We start from the raw sequence: 21,856 nt of genomic DNA on the forward strand, positions 1-21,856 counted from the left end.
CGAGGAAGAGGAGGGGCAGCGTCCGCGGGCAGCTTGCATCTGCTGGGCTCTTGCAGGGGACGGCTGTTCAGCTCCTGTGTTCACCACACCATTGTTCGCTAGTTAGCAGCGATAGCAGTAGCGATAGTGTCAGCATTAGCTTGACAGCGATAGCTTCAGCATAGCAGCAGCATTTGCTTAAGGCAACGTTGGTAATATTTATACCTGAAAGGTGCCTGGTTTGACGTAAGTTTTTGGACATAAGACGTCAATAAAGATGTCACTAGGAAGTGATCATCTATCAGTGCTCATTAGAGTTCTATTACTAATCAAAACATAGCAAGCGGGGCTTTCCCAGGTTGCTGAGTTTTTATCTTGTTGAAGAACTCTGAGTGTTAATCTAGGAATCTTAGATAGTAACTTCTGCTATGTCATTGCACAAATGAGCTGCAAAGGAAGTTGCAGAGGAAGCGATTCTGAAATGTGGCTCTGTTCGTGTGAGGCCAGAGACGAGTTTCTGAATATTGCATTTGATCGGTTATGCCAATATAGGGGTACAAAGGGATTATAGCCGTATAGGGGCATAAGGTCACAGTATCGATCAGGGTCCTAGATTAAAACGCGACATAGAAACCTAAATGCTATTGATTCTGTTAAAATATCTACTGTGGATTCCAATAAAATATATCGTCTATTGTTACGCTCACGATTGTCTACAGACAAAATACCTGATATTGATCTAGGGTACCTGTTGCATAATAAATGTTGGTAGATTTAAAGAAACACAGCAGTAGCAACAGCACTAGAAATAGAACATGTAGAACTTGCACAGTAATCATTGAATCAAATTAATCTTGCAACTGCAGCTCAGGCAAGCAGGTTCATGATTTTAGATGGTAATGTTCCAAGACAGATAAAACTGAAACATAGTACCCCTTGGGTCAAAAGTGCTGAGTGAATAAGGTGCTATAAGGTATATGTATGTGTGTGTATATATACGTGTATATATACACACACATACATATGTCCATACAATGCGATGTAATGGCTTATATAAGCACTTGCTCAAAATAGGCCTCCGGTTGATGAAATGTTTGGCACTATGTCACTTTATTAGATGCTACTTGAATTGAAATGCATTTTCCTAAAAGATATTGTTATTAATCAAATTGGTTGGCTAAAATGAATTCTGTTGAAAATGTCTACCAAAATGCATTGTTCGAGGAATGTAAACCCGTTTCTTAAATTACGTCCCGTGAAAACTACAAGTCTGTTTTCCATGGTAATGCAATTGTAGTTTCATTCACGTGATTAAGCCTTAATGGGCTTTAAATAGAGCAAACTTTATTTCCACTGTGTTGAACAAGCCTGGTGAACAGGCGAAACGCGTCCCAGCAGCCGACTTGTGTAATAAAACTTTGAAAAGCAGAACATGGTGTCGTCTTCCTGTACTTTTGTGTAGAGGATTGCCGAATATATATATATTTCACAAAGCTATACGCGTTTCGGCTCCTGTTGACCCTTAATCATTGGCATAGTCCGTAAAGGAGACAGATTTGCACAGCTTTTATTTCATCCATACCGCCCCGTTGGGTGTGGCCACTTGCATGGCCTTGTGGTACTTGAAGTTGGCAATTGTTTTACTCGAGTGAGCCTGTTAACTCTTACTGCAATCAAAGTTCATATATAACCACATTGGAGTGATGAGTAGCTTCCCTCAACACAGGCTGCAGACTCATTCCTCCATAATTTGACTACCTCCCATCACATTGGAAAAGCACAAATGAGCCTCTCCTGTGGGACTAACATTCTGTCCCAACAATAAGTTGGAGTATACACAAACAAAGATTGACTTGTTCCGCTTTACACGGAAATTAAAACGCCATAAATACTTCAAACTGCGCCCACATTTGCAAGATAGAGGTAAAAAAGGACCCAGGATAACTGCAACTGATGCCTTAAGCAGTAGAGACTTACACACAGTCGAGATCCTAGAGGACCTAGAAATGGAGCAAACCTCTAATATTGAACAACTGGATGTGGCACAAAGAGCAGAACTGAAAGGAGTGGAACAGGATAGAGAGGAAAGTGGATTTAAACCAGTCTCTATCTTTGTTCCCCAGTCCCCTTGGGACGCCGTTGATGTATTTACGGAAGCAACGAACAACGATTTAATGAAATATCGAAAAGCTGACCACCATAACCATGAACATAATATCACGGAACAACAAAGAAATGCACTGAGGACCCTAATGACAGACAAAAACATCGTAGTGAAACCCTCGGATAAAGGGGGGAATGTGGTTTTAATGAGCAGGGACTACTACAAGGAGGAAGCTCTGAAGCAACTCTCGGATGAGAAATTCTATAAAAAATGTACCAATGAAATTTACCAACAAAGTATAAGTGAATATGACGAACTAATTCAAAAATGGTACGATCTTCAGATGCTAAGTAGAAACGAACACTTGTTCCTGCGCAATTACTGTCCCATGACACCGACATTTTACCACCTCCCTAAGTTACATAAAAACCGTGACCGTCCTCCAGGCCGTCCAATCATTTCCTCCATTGGAAGTTTGACAGAGAACATGTCCCGATTTGTTGATAATGTCCTGTTCCCCTTGGTGTCTAATTTGAAATCTTACATCAAAGACACAAAAGACTTCTTGGTGAAAATACAGGATTTGGAATGGGAGTCGGGGTACTTACTGATTGTATTGGACATTACTAGCTTGTATACAAGCATCGAACATCACCATGGCCTGGAAGCAGTCAGGCATGCTTTAGAACAGCGTCAACTGCGTTTCGCCACACATAATAACATGATTCTGGAGTTTATTGAATTTTGCCTGACCCACAATATATTCCTATTTGAGGATCAATTATACATACAGAGGTCAGGGACAGCGATGGGCACCTGCTTTGCTCCCAGCTACGCAAATTTATTCGTGGGCTGGTGGGAGGAGCAGGTGCCCCGGAGCTGCAAGGTCAGGGAGCAGGAGGGGACAGTGGTATGTTGGCATCGTTACATCGATGATTTGTTCATCGTATGGAACGGTGGAAAAGAGACAGCAGATGAGTATATAAATATACTCAACAACAACAACTTGAATCTGCACTTCTCAGGTTCGGTTAGTCTGGTGGCAGCGGAGTATCTGGATCTGAGAATATTTATTGAAGGAGAACATCTTCACACCTCCCTTTATAGGAAGGAGACTGCTGGCAATTCTACACTCTTTGCCAGCAGCAGCCACCCTCTCCAACTCATCAACAGCATTCCCTATGGGGAGCTACTGAGGCTCCGCAGAAACTGCTCCAGAGATTCCGACTTCGAGGCAGCTGCCTCGGAGTGCGTATCCCGCTTTAAGATCAGGGGGTATGGCGAAAAATTGCTGAAAAAGACACTGAATAAAGTAAGAAAGATCAAGAGAGGAACTCTTCTCACCTCTAACCCTACACGGGGAGAACGTGGGAAAGAGGCAACCAATAATAAAGGGAAATTCAGGCTACTTACCCCATATTCATCAGGGGCAAAAGATCTGAGAATGATGCTTAATAAAAACTGGCACATTCTGTTGACCGATAATGTACTCAAGGAGGACCTACCGACTCACCCACTTTTAACTTTCAGCAAAGCAAGATCAGTTGTTGATATGCTGGTTACTAGCCACTTCGAAAAACCTGCTTCCAGAGTAAATACTCTAAGGGACCAAAAAGGCTTTTACCCCTGCGGCCGCTGTAAAGCGTGCGCAGGCAGTAAACGGGTCCTGTCGTACACAATAACGGAAACAGGGAGAAAAAGGACTATTAATAAATTCATTACCTGTAGTACACAGTATGAGGTCTATTGCTTGCACTGTCCGTGTGGCCTCCGCTACATCGGAAGTACAATCAAAGAGCTTAAACTAAGAATATTAAAACATCTTAGAGTGATAGACAAGGCAGACCCAGCCTATCCAGTGGCTCGCCACTTTGCTGATGTACACGGGCGGGATCGAAATAAACTAAAATATTTTGGAATAGATTTTGTGCCTCCAAATGTGAGGGGCGGTGACCACTTGAGGCGACTCCGGAGGTTGGAGTCAAGATATATAATAGACCTCTCTACAAAACACCCTAAATGTCTTAACAGTGGGTAAGAGATGGCATTCCATCTAGGTAAATAAGAGATATAGCTTACAGTAAAGAACGAAGAACTTGAACACTGTATGAGCACAACTTTGTAATGTGGACTTAAGCCAGCTTGAATTCATCTTTTAAAATGCCGTCCCCTTGATCGATATAATTGTTCTATGTATCTGATATTTGTTCTGGTAACTTTCAATTGAAACCTCGATCCGATCTGATTTGATTCTATTCTTTTTTTTCTGAAACTATGAACTCCTGATTGTTAAATGATGACATTTTTTAACCTTATAATCCGAGGAAAATACTTTAGCATCTATGGATTATGCTAATTGTAAAGTAATCATGCAATCATGAATTAGAAATTAATTGGGAATGTCTCAGAATGTTGTTATGATTTTGTCTCAATGGGCAAATGTTTTTTTCTCTCTGAATCAGTTATCTAGGCTTATGGAACCATAACTGTTTTACGAACAAACAGTCCTAGACACACACAGAGATATAACTCTATATGATTAATTCATAGAGTTGATTGTAGTAATGCAATGCCATGCTTCTTTTTCCACTGATAATCTATCGCATCTGCATGTTAAGCTTTCTTTTCCTTTCAAGAATAACCTTTCCGTAGAGTATGGAATGAAAATATATTTTTGAACATAGATGGAAATGTGGACAGGAAATGATAAAGGACACTAGCCGATCCACGGCTTCATCTTTTGTTCATGTTAAGTACAATCTGAATAACATATGCATCACTGTTTTCAAGGAGCGATTGCCCATCTGTGGGCTGTATTACATTCAATCTTATTAACTGGTTGAGACATCAGATACATCAAATGTCATTCCAAGATGGCGCACACTTTGAGCAATGTGGTGATAGTCCTTTGTCAATGTTCATGTTCATGACCACTTGAAAGCTTTATTAATATGTCGGTAATGCATTTGGTGTAACACACACTGACGAAGGCAGCACGCCGAAACGCGTCTGTGTGAGCCCCTTCCGCGAAATAAAATCAGCGTGATTGGTAATACCCCTTCGAGTGCTGTTTGTCTTCTTCACTAATGAGGAGGTGTTGGAGCGTAATATATATATATGTGGTATATATTTATATATATATATATATATATATATATATATATATATATATATATATATATATATATATACCACATTGCGGCAGTGTAAACCGTTAAATACTTAAATAAGCAAAGCTCATCGGTTACACATAGAAGCCAGTTACGGCCATAAAAATAAATGACGGACTCGCGGTACATTACATGTGGATACCATCGGAATCTCCGATTTAACGGTTTACACTGCCGCAATGTGGTCTATGTAAAAAATATATGTTATTCCCATGATGTCATTTTTCAAAAGCAATTATGTTTTCCCCGTTTGTAATTTGTTTCACGCTAGCTAGCGCAATGGTATTTTGTTTATGTTTATTGTAGTCCGAAACCATGTGACCTTTACTATATTACGTTTGTACCAATTACCTTTCACTGACTCGTGACCAAGATGAGGAGCACGAAACGGAGTGACTATGTTTTGCTGCCACTAAACGCTGAATAAATGAAACTTTGCATATACGCTGGCTGGAGTCCGTACTTCATACTGTCCTTTTGATTAGAGGACGAAAAGTGTGACTGTTCTGGAATATATATATATATATATATATATATATATATATATATATAATATCCAAATCACAAAGTTACCCCCGATGGAAGAGGCTCTCACAAGGTAGGTGATTTTCAACTCATATCTTTAATCACACAGGCTGCAGCAAGCTGGGAAAACAGGCATCATATTTCACAAAGCTAGACGCGTTTCGGGTCCTGTTGACCCTTAATCATTGGCATAGTCCGTAAAGGAGACAGATTTGCACAGCTTTCATTTCATCCATACCGCCCCGTTGGGTGTGGCCACTTGCATGGCCTTGTGGTACTTGAAGTTGGCAATCGTTTTACTCGAGTGAGCCTGTCAACTCTTACTGCAATCAAAGTTCATATATAACCACATTGGGATGATGAGTAGCTTCCCTCAACACTGGCTGCAGACTGATTCCTCCATGATGTGACTATCTCCCATCACATTGGAAAAGCACAAATGAGCCTCTCCTGCGGGAAGTGCTGCAATGGCGGCTAGGCTCTTCCGCCGCTGGGCGTGCAGCTTCAATCCAAATCACAAGGTTACCTCCGATGGAAGAGCCTCTCACAAGGTAGGTGATTTTCAACTCATATCTTTATTCACGCAGGCTGCAGCAAGCTGGCAAAACAGGCATCATATTTCACAAAGTCAGATGCGCTTCGGGTCCGTGTTGACCTTTAATCATTGGCATAGTCCGTAAATGAGACAGATTTGCACAGCTTTTATTCCATCCATACCGCCCTGTTGGGCGTGGCCATTTGCATGGCCTTGTGGTACTTGAAGTTGGCAATGGTTTTACTCGAGTGAGCCTGTCAACTCTTACGGCGATCAAAGTTCATATATATTCACAGTAGGGTGATGAGTTGCATCCCTCAACACTGGCTGCAGTCTCATTCCTCCGTGATGTGACTACCTCCCGTTACATTGGAAAAGCACAAGTGAGCCTCCAGCGGGACGCTTCAATCCATATATATATATATATATATATATATATATATATATATATACATATATATATATACTAGCAGCCCGCCCCGGCGTTGCCCGGGGCAGAAGGTGGCTGGGGGCAGCATCGCAGCAGGAGAGGCGCAGCAGAGTGGCCGGGAGCAGCAGAGCGTATTTACAGTGTTTCCTTGCTCCGGTTCTGTTGGTCCTGGCCGCTTCTGCCCACGCTCGTGTCCGCTGTTCGCCCCGACTTTGAGGAAAAGGCTTCCGAGCACTCCTGGCCCCCGCCCGTCCCTCGGTGCGCCGCTGCGGCTCTTGTCCGCTGTTTCCCCCGACGTCCTGACTTTGAGTAAAAGGCTTGCGAGCACTCATGGCCCACGCCCGTCTCTCGGTGCACACCCGCGGCTGCTTCACTTACTTCAGCCGCCGCTCCTCCCTGCACTGCTGAGTTTACCGCTCCACTGCTCCGTCACTCCTCACCGCTTGTCCGCAGCTCGCCGCTCCTCCCCGCCTGTCCGCAGCTCCTCTTGCTCCTGAATGCCGCTCCTCCCCGCGCTCCCGATGTCATCACTCACGTCGTGGCTGGCGCTACTTGTAAGGGACTACTTTTTTTTATTCCTAAATTTTTTAAATAACGTATATTTTTTATTTTTATATAGCCTATGTCCTTCTGCTTGCCCTGAGGTTTCCAACGATGTATTGGGTGTTTGGATTGGTGGTGTACTTTTCGAATTTACCTGGCTATATAAAAGCAAAGCGCCCCAGCGCTTGTAGAAGAGCTTCACCACGGCATCCAGCCATCTGGCTTCAAAGTTAGCACCCAAGCAGCCTCATCGCCTCCCTCCTCTCTCCAAATGATTGCTGAAAGTCCGATGCGTTTCGGGGCTGGAAACGCCCCCTCTTCATGGACAAAGCAACAGCTCACACCTTGTTCACCTTCAGTGATTCAAATTCGGTTTATTTGAACCTGTTACACCCTAAGTGGGCGTGGTTTCTGAAGAGCAGGTCCCCAGGTAGGCTGGTTACTGTAGTTCTTTAAAGGTGACATGGATTCTTTACCTTAAGTAGGCGGCGTGATTTTTTGCAGTTTATTGAGTCTTTAAGTTACATCTTGGTAGGTCGCGGTGGGTGGGTTCAGAGGTTGCAAATTCAAACAGAATGTCGCGCTGGAAATTGAGATGTTGTCATCTCACCTCAGCCTTCACTGGCGCAGCGTTTCCTCACACCAACATGAAGTGGAGCCTCTCCCCACGGTAGGAGCCGACCGCGCAGAAAATAGAAAAGCAAAGCGCCCCAGCGCTTGTAGAAGAGCTTCACCACGGCATCCAGCCATCCGGCTTCAAAGTTAGCACCCAAGCAGCCTCATCGCCTCCCTCCTCTCTCCAAATGATTGCTGAAAGTCCGACGCGTTTCGGGGCTGGAAACGCCCCCTCTTCATGGACAAAGCAACAGCTCACACCTTGTTCACCTTCAGTGATTCAAATTCGGTTTATTTGAACCTGTTACACCCTATGTGGGCGTGGTTTCTGAAGAGCAGGTCCCCAGGCAGGCTGGTTACTGTAGTTCTTTAAAGGTGACATGGATTCTTTACCTTAAGTAGGCGGCTAGATTTTGTGCAGTTTATTGAGTCTTTAAGTTACATCTTGGTAGGTCGCGGTGGGTGCGTTCAGAGGTTGCAAATTCAAACAGAATGTCGCGCTGGAAATGGAGATGTTGTCATCTCACCTCAGCCTTCACTGGCGCAGCGTTTCCTCACACCAACATGAAGTGGAGCCTCTCCCCACGGTAGGAGCCGACCGCGCAGAAAATAGAAAAGCAAAGCGCCCCAGCGCTTGTAGAAGAGCTTCACCACGGCATCCAGCCATCCGGCTTCAAAGTTAGCACCCAAGCAGCCTCATCGCCTCCCTCCTCTCTCCAAATGATTGCTGAAAGTCCGACGCGTTTCGGGGCTGGAAACGCCCCCTCTTCATGGACAAAGCAACAGCTCACACCTTGTTCACCTTCAGTGATTCAAATTCGGTTTATTTGAACCTGTTACACCCTAAGTGGGCGTGGTTTCTGAAGAGCAGGTCCCCAGGCAGGCTGGTTACTGTAGTTCTTTAAAGGTGACATGGATTCTTTACCTTAAGTAGGCGGCGTGATTTTGTGCAGTTTATTGAGTCTTTAAGTTACATACATATATACTACTATAGCTCGTCCCTGTCACCCCACCTGTTCAACCTTTACATCTCCCCTTTAATCCAGGCTCTCAGAGACAAACAGGTAACAGTGCTGAACTATGCGGACGACTTACAGCTTCTATTCACAATCGACAACTCAGATACGTCCATCTTCTTCTTCCAGTCAACAATGATGTTCATCCAAGCTTGGATGAACCAAAATCATTTAAAGCTGAACTCAGGAAAAACCGAGCTGGTCCTGACTGGGGACAGCGTTAAATACTGGGGCCCACATTATTGGTCAACAGATATGGGTCAAGCTCCGATCCCCTCATCATCGGCAAAGACGCTTGGCATCACCTTAAACAGCGACCTCTCACTTAAAACGCAAGTAGGTCAGGTGGTCTCCAAGTTTCTTTTCCAACTGAGAAAAATCCGGACGGTTCGTCGCCTTCTGACCCGCGAAGCCCTGACACAAGTGGTGATCGCTACTGTGATCTCTCACATAGATTATGCTAACTCGATATATTTGGGCCTTCCCTAGCTCCTTTTGAAACGACTCCAGATGGTGCAGAATCATGCAGCAAGACTGGTTTTTAGCCTGCCTAGATGTCACCCCCTTCTGAAAACACTTCACTGGCTCCTGGTGGCCCAGCGCTGTACCTTTAAAGTCAGCTGCATGATCTTTAAAGGGCTCTACTGCAAAAGCCCTAAATTCATCACAAAACTCATCATAAAGTATGCCCCGTCCCGAAGCCTACGCTCGGCTCACCAATGTCTTCTACAAACACCATCTTTTAAACGTAAACGCTCAGGCGGTTGCAGATTTGGCACTTTGGCACCTTGTCTGTGGAATGCCCTTCCCCTTGAGATCTGGCTATGCCCTAATCTCATGTCATTCAGGAAATCCCTAAAGACCTGGCTTTACCAACAAGCATACTACTAACTCCGCAGGCTTCCAACTCTGACTGCCTGACTCTGCCCTCTGTCTCTACAGCGCCAGGAAACCAACTGGTGTCAGTGCGCTATACAAACCATTGTTAACATAACATATATATATATATATATATATATATATATATATATATATATATATATATATATATATATATATATATACACACACTACTGGTGGTCGCCGGTAGGTAGTTATAGTTAGAACCTAGTTTCCATAGGATAAGCATTTTTTGATTTGCTAATAACTTTGGCGTCCTTTGACGAATCTTAGCAAAATTCTCCAAATAAATGTCTATCCAGGTCAGCTCCTATCCTGAAAGTTTGGGGGTGATTCATCAAGCGGGGGCTGAGAAAAAAGGGGGGATCCCAAAATGCGTTTTCCCAATGTTAATTTCCATACGAAATTTTGCTACGAGCTACAGCCCTAACTGCTGAACGGAATTACCCCAAATTTGGCAGAAAGGTAGAGCTTGGTTCAGAAAGCGACCTTCTTTTAAATGGTGTAAATCCGTTCAGTAGTTTTTGAGAAATTCAAAAAATAAGAGTAAAAAAAATCATTTTCATATAGGAAAATGTGTGCTAGGCTACAGCCGAAACTATTGAGAGGAATTACCCCACATGTGGCACAAAGGTAGTGCGTGGATCAGAAAGCAACCTTTTTTTGTTAAATGGTGTAAATCCGTTCAGTAGTTGCTGAGAAATTAGAAAAATAAAATTTTTGATATCTGGGCCGAGCCTAACTCGCGTTAGCGAGCTTCACTTTGATTGGCTGCTTGTAGTCCAAACCAGGAAGTGTTGGCAGCCATCTTGTGGCTCGGTAAAAGCGAGTCACCTGAAAACAAAGAAACAAAGGTATAAAACAAGGGAAGGGGGCAGGGTACAAACACCCTGCCCCACTAGGCCTGCTCAGGGGTCCTAGAAGGACCCCCCAGGGCCCAAAAAAGTATTACCAAAAAAAAAAATTGGCGGGATTCACCCTGGGGTCGTGCGTTTTAACTTAATGAGGCCCTTGGGTTGGCTAGGTTCCGGGGGCATTTCTTAAAAAATAATAGCGGGGGCTTTCAGGGGTTGCGGTGGCCGCTGGGGTCTGTGCAGACCCGGGGCTTCACTCACGTTGGGAGGGGGGTTGCCCGGCCCCCCTCCTGGAGGCCTGTATGTGCTTATAACTTTGGCTTTGTTTGACAAATCTTTATGAAATTATCCAAAGAGTTTCTCTTTTTTTGATTAGGTCTTAAATTGAAAGTTTGGGGGTGAATGGTGTAGGAGGGGCGGAGAAAAAAGGGGGTCGGAAAAACGTGTTTTCTACATGCAGTTTCGATACAAAACTTTACAGAAGACTACAGGTGAAACTGCTAAACGGAATTACGGCATATTCAGCAGGGAGAAAGGTGATGGTCCAGAAAGCACCCTTTTGTTTAAATGGTGTAAATCTGTTCAGTAGTTTTTAGGAAATATCACATTTTAAATATATCGATATTTGAGAATTCTGACATGTGATTGGCTGAGGGGTTACAAGCATGGGCGTGCAGCTCATTGGCTGTGAACTGTTGAAACCAGGAAGTGTTGGCAGCCATATTGTGATTTACTCCGTTAGCTCTCATGTCTCCATGTAGAAGCCATCAGGTTCGCAGTTTTACCTTTGCGAGGCAACATTGGCATCTGTGTGAGATATGCCTTTCATGCTACCTCTCCTCATATCACTAGGTCGCTGCAATGGCTTTAGAAGCCCGTTCGTTGGCTCCCACCTCTCTACGTTTGCAAGCTAGTACGTTGCTGTAGGGTGCCGGTGTCCCTTTGCGAGAATGGGTGCGAACTGTTGATATGTCACAACTATATATAGTTGGTATATATATATATATATATATATATATATTTAGTTTAGTGCTGCAGCATAATAAATAATTATGAATTATTTAAAATATATTAATAAACTTAACTGAAATAAAAAATGTAATGAAACACATTTTCTTAAAAATGAAAGATAATTGAGATTTATTCAGCACACAAACTTTCACAAAATATATTACTAATTAAATAAAAATGTTACTATGGGTGGGACATTTTTCTTGAAAGTAATATTTTAGACTACAATAATTTTAAATAATTGAAAAAAATAAGATGAATAAGATTTAATATTTTTCCCCATACTTTCCTATAGGGAGATCTCCCCCAGGAGGTGGAGATTTAACCTATATGTGGAACGTTACTAGTAATAACTTTACACTTGTAATTCCTGTCATAGAAGGCTCCATCACAGAAAGGAGGCATGTAAATCTACACTCGGAAATGGTGATTAGATATAAAGAGTAACAAAAAATGTGTAGATTTATCCCTAGGTGTAGAAGTACATTTACCCGTCGGTTAATCTACACATGTATATTTACGCTTGTGATTCAGGCCCAACATATATTGGCACAGGATCACACAATTTTATGAAGTGGGGAAGCTGGATCTGGATCCTTGATTCTTTAGCATGTATCTATAATGACATCTTCTCCCACATAACCCTCACAAAAGTCACTCATCGCCACTCACGTGGTTAATGCACTAGTATGGACAATCAAGAATGTTAGGGAGAAATGGGTAGTTTGTGGTGTTTCATTTGAAAGTGCTCACTTTATTTGTTCTGATTCTGTGTGCTACTTACCAGTTCTAGAATATCATTTTCAATACTTCTATAAAGCATCTATATATTTCAATAGGCAATGGTACCCTAAGATGTTTTTGTGTGTACATGGTTAGTAAGTGTTCCTTCATATGGAAACAATTCCTATTACCTGAAATGTAGACATGTAAAAGGGAGCGGTTGGTCTTCTTAGATCTGGGTTTTACTTTACTTGCCTTTAGTCTGGTGAACAATATTCAATATCTACAGTTTGCTTTCACTATTATTCTCAGCAGATCATATTTCAAAAATGAAACAGTTTTTGTCAGAAAAGTAGAACTCTGTAAAGAAACTCAAAATAACAGCTTAACTAAACACTAGCTGAAATAATCGGTCTTCTGTTTCCATACATGTTAACAAAAGCATCAAGATGAGCTAAGGAAACAAGCACCCATTTGTACATTGTTAGCAATCTGAGGTCTCAAGGCTGTATTGGAGTCTATTGTGTTTCACTGCTTCCCATTTCACCCTCTGGTTGTTTGTCTTGGGATGGCCTGGAGTTCTTCTATGTAGCACAGAACTCACTGGAGCAACCCCACGGCGGCCCCGCTGAAAAAGGAGAAAACGTGGATTATATGCAGTCTGAAGTAAGTTCTGGATTCAAGAATTGCCACTGCACCTATTCTCACACACCTCACTCCGATTTTCACTTCAAAGTTCTTGCTTTCTTTCTTCTAACCCTCGACTTTCTTTCCTCTGCTACCTCGGTGGTTCAATCTCTATTTCATGCATATTTTAATTTTTTTCATTTCTAGCACACCATTCCCTCTATCTTGTACAGCCTTTCACCCCCCCTCACATGTTCATTACGTCCTAATCCTCTTCCTATTTCCAGACAAGTATTGGCTTGATAAATGCACAGTTTCCTACAAGCGAAACCTGTTTTTTGCTCAGGACGTTGCTAATAAAGGACGCCCATCCTTTAGCCCACCAACTTGTTGTCTGTCTTGTTGACACATACCCACAGCCCTGGCGGGGTCACTGCTCTCTAGCAATGCTTCATGGCCTTCATCCTAATAAATAAGCCAGTCCTTGTATTACAGTGGTGGTGACTGGGACACAGCTGGACAAGTCAGTACTTCCTGGGCAGCGGTGGCTTTTTGCCCATTTGTGGAACAGGAAGAAAAAGGTGCTCGACATAAGGTTAGCCTGGAAGACCCACATCGTTCATAGTTGACTTGGATGGCTGTTTTCCCCAATACGTGTACCTGTGAAAGTTTGTTATCCACAATAAATCACAACCCTGGGGTAATGTACCAACTCTAAGAACCATGCAATAAGTCTGTGTAGGCTCCCAATCGTCTACTTTCAGCATTGAGGTTAGGGGTAGGCCTGATATCCTTCGCACAGTATAATTACAGGGCCCTGCGCTACCCGCCAGTCCATAGCCATGTCAAAGCTCCCTGCAGGATTTGGCATCCATCTGGATACAGTGTATGTGAAGCATTAGCACTTGTAACCTCCTTGGACTGTAAATCTCAGTAATATGCTTGTGTGGCTGCCACACAACATCAATCTGCAAAGGTGGGGGGGGGGGGGGGGAGTAGGTTATGTGACCCAGAACACGATGGTTCTGATGGAGTGAATTAGGCATGGGCAAGCTGGAGATGGGTCTCATTAAGCATCCCCGGCTAAGGCCCTGAAAAAATTGACTCCACCTTTTAAGTCTAGTTTTTTGGTCAGGCAGTGAATTAAACACTCTGTGGGTTATTTAAATGAAGTATTTAACGAGTACTTTTTAGATGGTCAGGATCATGAGTGTTTTACAAACCAATTGGCTAGGTGGACTGTTGCAGCATATAGAATGGTATAAGGTAAGCACTCATCCAAAAGACAGCACATGTTACTGCCACACTCTTAGAACGCTATGTCACCACTTCAACCAAGAAAGCCACTATAAGGCTATGCGTCAGAAACTCAGAATACCGAAAGGGCAAAGAGATCGTCTTAAGTTCCTCAAAAAAGCATTAAACCGTACAATGCGCAGACTGAGAAGATTTCCAGGTGATGCTAGTATATGCTCACTCTTGAGGGACCAACTGATATCACTCAAAAAATTGAAATGGGACATCAACAAAGACAAAAGAAAATGCAACCAGGGCAAAATTTTTACATGAGCTAAACTGCAATGACAGCGCCCGCTTCTGGAAAACCATGAATGGGATAATCTATCCCCATTATGAAGGCATATTGTCACAAATTCTCGGAAGAAATCTGTGTGGAATTCCTCAACAAGCACTTCAATAACCAAATGGGAGAAGCCGGAAAACAAGATCAGAATTTTTGGCTAATAGAAGAACACTCTGGAGTGTGCAACAAAGAGACCCTGGAACTGAATTTGTCAACAACAGAATTTACACCTCTCTGCGCAGCTAGCAGCCCACTGTCGCTCCTAATAAAAAAGCAGATTGCAAAAAGAAGGAGAGAAGGGGCACCAGGACCGAACGGCATCCCTCCTGCTCTGTTTAAAGCCAAGTCGGTTGCCTGTACTGGCATCTTGCAACCTCTTTTTCTGGAAGTCAGGCTCCTGAAATGATTACCTAAATCATGGAAGGGTTCGACAATTGTGCCAATCCATTAAAAAGAAGACCAGGCTGAGCCAAGCAACTATCGGCTGATAGCCTTGATAGATAATGAAGCAAAATATTTTGCAGGCACCATGTTGAAATGTAAAATCTGATTCTTTTGTTTTTTGATTAAGCTGTGCTTCGTCCATTTTTTACCCCTGCCCTGCTTTCAGTCTGGCTCCCTTCTTGACACTGCACCTGCATAAGCATTGGTAAAGAATCTGGATTGGAGCATTGTAGGCAGTGTATACATGCAGACTCAGCGCAAAAGAACAGCTGGTGTTTGCACGGGGCCTTTTAAACTATGGCAAAGCCTTAGATAATGTTTACACAAATAGCCTATCTTGTTGTGCAGCTTCAGGACGGGAAACAACACTTACAACGCAACTTTTACAACGCACTACCTTTACAACAAAACTTTCACAACGCAACATCCATTACAACGCATGCCATTACAACGTAACCATTACAACGCATGTCACTACAACGCATACCACTACAACGCATGTCATTACAATGCAGTCATTACAACGCATACCATTACAACGCATACCTACACTATCCAACACTTACCCTACTGTTGCACCCCCTGGAGTTAGAATAGTAATTCTTATCCCTACACTATCCAATACTTACCCTACTGTTGCACCCCCTGGAGTTAGAATAGTAATTTTTACCCCTACACTATCCAACACTTACCATACATGCAATGTAATGGTATGTGTTGTAATGGTATGCGTTGTAAATGTAGTATGATTTGTACTGGAATGCGTTGTAAAGGTAGTTTCAAAGAATTTGTTGTAATGGCATGCGTTGTAATGGAATGCGTTGCAATGGATGTTGCACCCCCTGGAGTTAGAATAGTAATTTGTACCCCTACACTATCCAATACTTACCATACATGCAATGTAATGGTATGTGTTGTAATGGTATGCGTTGTAAATGTAGTATGATTTGTACTGGAATGCGTTGTAAAGGTAGTTTCAAAGAATTTGTTGTAATGGCATGCGTTGTAATGGAATGCGTTGCAATGGATGTTGCAGTGTAAAAAATGCGTTGTAAAGGTATGCGTTGTAAAGGTATGCATTGTAATGACATACATCCCTTCAGGACGCGACCGGCACCAAGGCTATTGATTCTTACTGATTGTTTCATTCGTGTGTTCTTCCCAGGGCTCTATTTAACTATGGGCGTCTCTTGCCTGTGATCTTTGCTATAAAAACCCATGTAACCATTGTTCGGTGTGCTCTCACCTTGAGTATCTCTATGGTGCTTGTCGGATGAGGCCCCCATGCATGAATGCTACAAATGACCTATGGTTTGTATTTCACTCCAGTGTCGATTCTTCCTTACTTGTTAAGAACCTGTGGCGAAGTGGTGACCCTGCACCAGTGGATTATTAATAATCCACTCCACAACCATTCTAGAGGAGCTCACAACTTGGGCAGAGGCAAACGAGATAATACCGCTAACTCAAACTGGCTTTCTCAAAATGGCAGGGACATCAACTAATATTATCACAATCTCCTTATTGATTGATGCAGCAAAAACATCAAACCTTCCTTTACATCTATATTTTATTGATTTTAGCGCATCATTCGAAAATGTGGAGAGGGGCAGGCTGTGGGGGAAGCTGGCACACTGGTGAATTCCACAGCCCATCTTAAACATCCTGTTACTTCTCCAAACAGACACGTTGGTGCAGATGAAACTAGGCGGCAGAACCCAGCTCTCCTCAAAAGTCTCCACAACTAAAGGCCTGAAACAGGGTTGTGTGCTTGCTCCTACCCTGTTTAATCTATTCATGCCGACCTCCCAAAGGCACTTGATGCTTACAACTTTCAATCATCGAAGCTAGGAGGAAAAACATTGATCAATCTTATGTATGCAGACGACGTGATTCTAATTAGTCACACTTACGTGGGACTTCAACACCTACTAACGGAAATGCAGAACTATGCCACAGAAAACAATTTAAAAATCAATCTCAGTAAGACTCGGTCAATGACCATAAACAACAAAAGAAATCGGCAGAGGAATTGGGTTTTGAATGGCAATCAATTTGAGTCATCACAGGATTACAAATATCTAGGAGTCATAATTGACAAGGAGGGAACGTTTAAACGCCAAAAAGAGGAAATAAGAAGGAAAGGGCTGGTAATAGCACTTTCAATGAAAAATCTTACTAACAAACTGATGGGGCCAACACTGAGCCTGCTTTTGAAGGTAGTTCAGAACAAACTACTCCCTACGATCAGTCAAAGTCAGATTGGGCTCAAAATTCGGCCCGGGCACTCCCCAAAAAGTGGGCCACATTCCTGGGTCACGCCTGTTCCCGAAACAGCATTTGGCTGGTCTCATCTGGCTCATTTTTAGAGAACTGTTTGATAAATTATGTCTTTTAAAGCTCATAGAGCCAGAAACATTGGTGAAAACTAAAAGCACTACATATAGGTGGGGCAGGCAAAGTGAAATAAAGTGGCCCAAAGGCCACAACTCCTGATATGGCTATGTTTGCTAACTGCCCGTATTTTTTGCCAGCATTACCAATATTTTTATGGTCTTGCCAGTACGAAAATGAAGAAAAACCCCATAAGCTGATATTTTCGCCCATGATCGATATGTACTTGAAAGTTTGAACAGTAAACGTAAGGTGAAAGCAGTTTAAAATGTGGTCTAAAGTTTCTTTAATGATCCATAACTGATAGTTAAATCTAAACAAAGGAAGAAAAGCCATGTTAAGAAGGAATACAGACTTTTTTATTATTGAATAAAGAATCCTCTCTTATTAAGTTCCAGACTTTGCAGAATCTTAAAAAATTAGCAAACAGAAGGTAATGTTTTTTATTGTAGTTTTATATAGCGTAAACTCGGCAAAGGGCGCAATTATATGCGAACCAGTTACATTACAGAAGATCAAATTCCTTTTTATTTTAGGCCTTGCGTAATTAAGTCATTTGCCCAGAATCAAACCTATTTCCATATTCATCAGCTCTGACCCTAACGTTACATCATCTAAATATTTCGTTTTGGCAAAGGTGCTTCACAGTGAGGTTTATGCAAACATACCCCCCCCCCAACCACCAAGGCCTGAAAGACACTGTAGCCGAGGGGCCAACAACAGGCCCTCAGCAGGGCCATTCACTTACTCACCCCAGCCCAGCGAACTGTAGCCTCAGGGTGATGGCCTGGCAGGGGAGGGGTGAAGAAAAGCACGGGGCTGCTGCTCCAAGGGAGCCGATGTGATAATGGCCCACGGCAGGGTAGTGAGACTTTCATTCTGGGCGTCTGCGCCAGCCCCAAGGGAGGCCAAGATAAAGTCTGCAGTGGGCAGAACAATATTGGCCTTGCAACGCTGCTGAAAGCATCCCCTTTAGAGCCTCTGTGCTCATGGTGCTGCCCCCCTTATAGTGGCATGGTGGGCAAGACAATAAGGGTCTGTAGGCCGGTTGACCAAAAAACGGCCCACTGGTGACCCTTAGGTACCGGCCCAATGGCCAATGCCCACCTGCCCGACCTCCCAATCCGATGCTGAAGATCACCTACAGGAGTGAAGCATTGCGGGAAAGGGACGCCAAGTTACTAGATAGCACGCAGGTCAAAGCTTACAGGATTATGTTTACCTCCAGCATTACACTTCACCGGCTCAAATAAGGCTGGAGTTTGGTCTTCTACATAAATCCCTGGCCAGGCATGGGTCCTTCGTCATCTGCTAGCACAAGATTAGAAACACCACTCCAAACACATGAAACCAACTGCTGTGGCATGAAATCCAGCATAGGGATACTTGCCAAGCGAGGAGCTACCTCCAGACATCCTTGGAAATTACCAGGCTTACCTAGCTTTGGAATACTCAACTTTGACATTCAACTTTCAAAAAATTGGCCTGGAAATGTATAAAACAAATCTCGTTGGTGGACAAGGCAACCTTTTCAGATAGATCTCATGCCTGGATGACATTAAAATCTTACAAAACACTTGCACCAAAAAAGTTCTTTAATCAGGGCTATTCCAAAGAGATAAAAATGACATTTTTAAGGCATAGACTGGGCATCCTCCCGTGCACTCAGCATCTCCCACCATGGCCGAGGGCTACACCTCAAAGCATGTGTAGGCTGTGCAACACCAATCAAAGAGACATCTTACACCTAATCTTCACTTGAAAGAATCTACATCAAGAATAGTTACAGCTACTAAAAGCACCCTTCAAGCAGTTAGGCACCCGCACCAGGAGACAAGCGATGCTGGCCTGCTTTAACCTGGGAAACACGCAGTTCAACTGCAGATTGGTAAAATAACTTATGTTGGCCGAACAAAAAATACCTAGATGTGGAATAGCCCAATTATGGCCACATAAGTAAGAAGCTCCTGTGGTGCAACTAACTTATAACCCGGGAATGGTTTTCCTCATAAGGACGGAGCACTAGCACTTTTCTTGAACAATTTTTGAGCAGGATCTAACAACTTATACAATATGCTCTATATGGCACCTTATTAAGCGCACGCCCAGCATCAGCAAGGAACAGCGACTGCACCGCACTTTATCTTGCGAACCAATTAATCTTGCCATCACTTGCATTGCTAACTTTTTTTAATGTACAGTAATCTTTAGCTTGTGTTTTATGGATTTTATTATTGTATAATAATAACTCTACTGTATCTTTCTTAAACAAATATTGCAATGGTTTCCAGTAACTATGCAAAGTAAATAAACTTGAAACTTGACTTGTAGACTTGGTGCATGCAGTGAAGTTTCTTATGTACTGTTTATAGGGCACATGGAGGCTGGATGGGGCACACCCTGACTGCACAGTTGATATGTACTTAATGTCATGTTTACGGTTTTGAAAAATCGAAAATAAAGGTTTAAAAAAACTAAGTTTCCTGAGATCCCTAGATTAGATACCTTGCTAGCTGTCTTTTCATGATAGATAATAGAGGTTTAAAAATACTAAGTAGTGACTGAGTCAGTGGACAGAAAGATGCAGCCTCTATTGAACTATCATATGCAGGTCTAAACCTACCCATCCATGAACATTAAATATACTCCTTTAACCTCCTAATGAAGGACACTCAGTCCCATGAACAGCTGTGCAAAGCAGTGATTCAATCAGGAAACTAACATTAAAGCCTATAGGTCTCACTTTTGCAAGAGTTAGAGCTATTGGCATTGTAAATGACAATGTCTTTTACCCATATGTTACGGAGTGGAAGTATGTGGTGTGGAATTATTTTGGTTAGATTGGAATTGTTAGTCTGTACTTTTGTGCGGTGTGAAATAAGGTGGTGTGGATTTGGGTAGTGGAATTATGTGGCATGGTGTGCAGCAGAATTATGTGGATAGCAATTATGTGGTCTTGAGTGTACTGGAATTATGTGGAGTGGAATTGTGTGTCATGGAGAGTAATTATGTGGATTGGTATTTTGTGTTGTGGAGTGATATGTAGAAGATTATAATTACATGGTGTGCTGTTGAATTACGTGACAAGATGTAGAATTATATGGTGTGACTTGGATGTGTGTGTTGTGTAATTGTGTTGAGCTGAATTCTGTGGTTTGTTGTCAAATATGTGTTGTAGAATAGATATGTGTGAGGTTGTATTCTGTGTCGTGGAACTGTGTGGCATTGAGTGAAATTATGTTGATTGGAATTACGTGGCATTGTGTGGAGTGTAATTATGTGGATTTTTGCTGTATGTTTATTTATGTAGAGTTGAATCATGTTGCGTTGAGTGGTATTATGTGGAGTGTAATTATGTTGGGTGGTGTGTGGAGGTGAATTGTGTTGTGTGGAATTGTGTGGTGTCATAGGACACATTAAACATCCAAGTATGCCACAAAGTACCTAGGCGAGTGAAGTGATTCTGTTTATTCTGCATCTTCTTCAGACTATTGATATAGGATTCACATTAATGAAGATTACCGGATTTGCCCAAGATTACACAATGTAGTCAGGTGAGAGAGTCCGGATTAAAACCCAAGTCTGCTGTTTCCACAGTCACCAATTTAAACTCCAGATCTTTTCTAAGAAATCAAAAGTATATAAGGCTGATGATGTGTGCCCTTGTGTGCGCCCACATTGTCATGCAGTGACTGCCCTTTTGGCATATTATTTGAAACTTTTATTCACATTTCTAAGAAGGCTGATTGATACTTAAGAACGAAAAAAAAGGTTGCATGATGCTGCATGAAGAGTGGCCTGGTAGTAATGCTGGGCTGTCACTGAAATAAAGAAAATGGGAAGGGGAGGAGAGGGCAGGGAGTAATGACAAGTGGGAAAGGGAGCAGTCTAGTTGCATTGTGAACCCAAGTGGGAAGTGAGCAGTCCAGTAGCACTGTGAAGCCGCTGGGCTATCACACAAAGTATTACAATAAAAAAAGTAGCATAAAAGCATTTTTTAGGCAGTAGTAAAACAGAGGACTCACATGGGGAGAAGCAACACGAAGGGTGCAGGTGAAGCATATGTATACAAAAAGTCAACTGTTGCTGCACATAATCTAATAAGTATGCTCTTACATAAAATGTAATGAAGTGCTAGAATGAAAGGAGGTATGAGCTGCTAAACAAGAAGTATGGGAATTCAGAGTCCACTTTCAACAGTGAGTGTAAGTGTACTTTGCATTAGACTGTACATAACCAAAATAAGCGAAACAAAACCAACCCCAAAACTAAGCATAGGGATTCTGGAATTTCAAACAATGCAAACCGCAGTCAGGAGAACCATTTTTAAGAACATCACACTGCCTCAGAAAGAGCCAATAGCTATTACCCAAGACAAAGAAATAATAGCTGTAATTAGTCAAA

Source organism: Lissotriton vulgaris, chromosome 5, assembly GCF_964263255.1.
Source record: "Lissotriton vulgaris chromosome 5, aLisVul1.2, whole genome shotgun sequence".
Taxonomy (NCBI): domain Eukaryota; kingdom Metazoa; phylum Chordata; class Amphibia; order Caudata; family Salamandridae; genus Lissotriton; species Lissotriton vulgaris.